General features: G+C 34.0%; 1 long non-coding RNA gene across 2 annotated transcripts; it reads right to left on the reverse strand.

Moving 5' to 3' along the window:
* Positions 1-2092: 2092 nt before the first annotated feature.
* LOC145125391 (uncharacterized) lies at positions 2093-3739 on the reverse strand. Of its 2 annotated transcripts, none has more exons than XR_013715962.1 (2): positions 3545-3739; positions 2093-2789 (listed from the first exon to the last, which is right to left on the reverse strand). It is a non-coding gene; the product is annotated as an uncharacterized LOC145125391 (long non-coding RNA). The 2 variants fall into 2 exon arrangements; XR_013715961.1 differs by having other exon boundaries at positions 2093-2796.
* Positions 3740-4691: the final 952 nt, after the last annotated feature.

The raw sequence follows: 4691 nt of genomic DNA on the forward strand, positions 1-4691 counted from the left end.
AATAGGTTGTATTTCTATATTTGGCTCAATGCCTTTTATCTATGAAGTTTTCGACTTTCTTAAGTTGTATTTGTGGAAGATATCTCTCGAGCAGTACAATTATATTAGGAACAAGAGGGAAAAATGATGCAAGAATCCTTAGGCCCTGTTTCTTTTTCATTTTTAGATGTTGCATGGATAAATCAAATAATAAACTTATAAATTTTCTGTGATTTAATTAATGTAACTTTGTTCAACCCATTAAATTCCCTATTTTTACTTTTACTAAAAATTATCCGACCAAAACGCAAAGTTGAAGCTCGATACATTGAGAATGAATCGGTTTTGAATTCCCAAAATAGCCATCTTAAGCTGACGAGGATGCTAAGGCGGTTGAGCTACAGGAGCATGTGTCTGAACTCAAGCTTGTAATTTTGAGTGTAATCTTAAGATTCCATAATGGGAGAGGAAGTTAGAGGCTACAAATGCTGAAATTTCAAAAAGCTGAAACATGAAGCAAAATTGCTGACGCTGGATCAACTCAGAAAGAGTAATTAACCTTCCTACGTACATAGATCCGTGCTAATTCACAGAAATCCAAGATTGTTGAACTGCAAGAGGAAGTAAACTTATGTGTAGTTGATATATCAGTAACAGATGATAAAAAAACAAATCACATAAGTAAACACCAAGATTAATTACTCCATATCCAAAATTTCACTACTAAAAAATACTCATTCAGCCAAAGACGATATATACCTGGAATGCTGATATCAAACGGATAAAAACAGAAGGGAAACATATCAGGTAATTGATGATCAAAATCTAAGCCTGATACTGTAATGTCAGAGAGAGATAGTGTTAAAATTCAGCTGGTCAGCCAAAACAATATGTGTTGTCAGGACAAATTAATCCAAGAACCATGAGTTGATATATTTGCATCATTTGACCTTGCACAAAGGTTACAAACGAGCTAAAACTGAAAGTGGTGGAATTGGAAACATGGGTAGCTATACATAGGCTACGGGGAAGTGATGTCAGATAGAGCCCAGGAGGAAAGGGAAGCTGCCATTCTCTCTGGAACGACACATGTTTTCATACAAAGAGCTTCCCCAAACATTCGTTGGAAACAAGAGGCTTGAGGTTTTGCCTTCTTAAGATACCCACTATCTACTGAAAACTGTTTGTAGTCTTGCGCCCTCTCTAGCTTCTTGCTAGAGTTTTGGATTTTGAAATGGATTCTGTTGCTGTTCAAAAAAAAAAAAAAAAAAAACAAGGCTATTCTTGTTGCAAATAATATTAATGTTGTTACTATTTTCTGAGCTTTTAACTTTTAAGGAATTCATTCAATCTGTCAAAGGACAAACATATTTTGTCATATCATCCAATTTAAGAACTACAGGTCTTTTTCATTGCTATATTATTGGTAAAAAAAGTTATGCCCTTTAAGTCCTATTCTTAAATATAAGCAATATTCTTATACATTATGTGAAGCCTTATGCTCTATCACATCACAAATAATGAGGAGGGTACCCTCTTCCACATTCTTTCCTTTGTTCTTTTGTTTGTTGCTTCCTGTTTTTGTACACCTTCTATGCACTTCTTCTTTTACCTGATCTTTTTTGAACAGCAAGAAAGGAATATACTGAAGAAAGCTAGGGAGGAGCTAGAGTTACAAACAGTTTAGAATTCCATTCTGGGACCATTACACCAATTGGACCAACATAGACCATCCATTAAAATAATTTTGGTAATTGTTGGACATATCGGATGGTGACATTCAAACTCATGTTGTTAATCTACCATTTTGTAATTCTTAACATTTAGGTTAACATTATTAACATTAAGGACTAGAATCTTCTGAAAAATGACGTCGCTGGCTAAGTGTTTTCATTCCTGTTGGAAGGCACAAAACTACCAACTTGTGCAATATGTCCATGGATTTGGAGACCTCGCACAGCACAAAGAGAAAATAGTTGGTGCAACTTGTCAACCAAATACGCTAATAAATTTGAGCATTGCAAATAAATCATTATCTCATGATAATAACGTTTTCATTCAACTAAAAAGATCTTAAAGAGATTCAAATATTCACCACTAGAATCCAACACCATAAAAAATATCCAATGATTTGCAGTTGCGAGAGATGGTAAATCATCCCGAATAAGTTCCACTACTTGGACAATGTCATCCGCATACCTCACTTTTATCAAGTATTATATAATAAAATCAAAAGGTTCTTTATATCACATGATCACATCTGATGCCCCGACTTCCTGTACTACAAGCCATAGGATAACTTCACAAAATGATAAACAAAGTTTGCCATGTAAAAAGTCTTCTCACGCTATGCATAGCGAAGAACAATTGTTCGATCACTAGATCTTTGTAAAGTAAAAATAATTTAAAATGAGAATGAATTTGATATCAATTAAAAAAAATTCTATTCTTTTATACCTATATATTCCAAACACAAACAATGAATGAACAAGAGTACTGTTACATTGAACTTAATTTTTTTTCAAACAAACATATATAATAAAATGAGGAAGAATCAAATAAGAATTCAATTAAATATGTGTAGGTAGATCAATATGCAGCTTTAAAAGATTTAATTTCATATCTTATTACAAGGAAATTCTGTTTGATTTTGAAAAAGGAATGACTCTTTTTCTAGAGGATTTCGGAGGAGTATTAATATTATATCGTTCTTTCTGGATCATGTGGACAGCACCAAAAGGGGAGAAAAGCTTCTTTTATTTTAGTAGTTTTCTAATAGAAAAGCAAAGCCGGTGATAAGCTTGGCTAACCTGCAAACTAAAGTAACATAAATAAGTACATCAATTTTTTAAAGAAAATTATAAACAAGTTTTAGTAAATCGACCATTGAGAGACAACAGGAAACCCTAATTTACAGAAAACAGTAGGAGAAAAATAATTTTTTCAGGTCACTTTTTACCCCGTTTAGGGTTTGTGTTCTTTCTTCCTTTTCTGGGATAGATGATGGTAAGTATTAATCAGTAAATCTGAGTTTCACAAAGATCTTATTTTCTATCTCGATTTATTGTTTAACTTGTGTTATAGATGGTCTAATACCATGAATCATAATACTCTTAGAATAGAAAACATTCTAGAAGTGGAGTTTAAGCATACCAGCAACTTGTAAAAGATAAGTCTACGCACACCACACACAACAGACCACACATACAACACAACAGTCACTCCTACTAGAGCAAGAGGTGTAAGAGTGGTGGGTGACAGATAGAGGGTGAGCACACATAGCTTCAAGCATATGACTCCTTGTATAGCTCTCTCTCTCTCTCTCATGCAAGAAAAGCCCATCTGTGCTCACTCTCTTCTGTCACTTCTCCTTCCCTTAACACTCTCGCCCTTAACATACAACAATCAGAGACAAGAAGATTGAGGCACGTATCAACATAAATTAGATAAAGAGAGAGAAGGGGTGACAGATAGAGGGTGAGCACACATAGCTTCAAGCATATGCTACTAAACTATTTGCAAGAAAGACCATGGGTGCTCACTCTCTTCTGTCACCACCCTTTACCTTTTCATCTTCCCATAATATATATAGGTAGATATCATTACACATGAAGGAGCGTATTGATCTCTGTTGTTGCTAGCTAGGCGGAGGAAGACATAACTGGAAAACCCTAATATGTAGATAACATAATAAATTATGGAAAGCCCCATATTTGGTATGTGGAACCACTGCTCCATAACACTAGAGCACAAACTACAGTTTGATTTGATGTGTGATTAAGAGTGGAGGATTGTCATCCATTATATAGACTCCCAAAGGCACTTTCCATGTCCCTTGGAATAAATACGGGCAATGACGGAGCTTGAATAAATTATTTGGGGCCAAAACTAAAACTATAGTTTTAAAAAAAAAAAAACAGCAGGGCCAAAGCTTAATTTTTATATTTTCATGTCTAATATATATAAAATATAGTGGATAAAACTAAATGTAAGTGCAAAAACGGGGGGGGGGGGGGGGGGGGGGGGGGGGGAAGCCCCCCCTAGCACTAACATGGGATACTTACCACTAACATACCACTCCACCTCATTTTTTTTAATTAAATTTAATTCAAAAATTCATATAATTGTTTTTTTAAATACTAATTTTCATTATTTTAAAACACTAAATTACATTAATTAGAAACTACATTAATTAAAACGAAAAAAAATAACGTTAAAACTAAAAATTACATTAAGTAAAATAAAAAAACAATAAAAATAACATTAATAATTAAAAAGCTAAAAATACCAAACTTCTAATTTGTGTTTTTTTAAGCAAGGTTATTCCATTTTTGGGGTTCTCTTCAATTTTTGCCAAGCTTTAACATGTCTAAAACGTTGATGATTTGTGTTTTCATATTGTTCCATGGCCACATTAACCGGATCGATATCGGCTTCATGAACGTTGTTTATAACAAAGTTGTAAATTCCATTGAACTCAGAACATTTGACCCTCATATCGCGCCACTTCAAGCATATTCCATCAACATTTCGAATTGCACAACCCATTAAACCATGAAAAACACTTTCAACATTTCTCCAAAAAGAACCGGAAGTTTGACCAACGTCTTCTTCCGGAACTGTCACCCGTGCTTGTGCTAATTTCTCTTCTTCCTCTTCTGACCATTTCTTATTTTTGGGAGGCATGGTTTTTAAAGGATCAAACAACAAAA

This window comes from Lactuca virosa, chromosome 7 (genome assembly GCF_052849685.1).
Source record: "Lactuca virosa cultivar CGN04683 chromosome 7, Lactuca_virosa_CGN04683_v6, whole genome shotgun sequence".
In the NCBI taxonomy this organism is placed as follows: domain Eukaryota; kingdom Viridiplantae; phylum Streptophyta; class Magnoliopsida; order Asterales; family Asteraceae; genus Lactuca; species Lactuca virosa.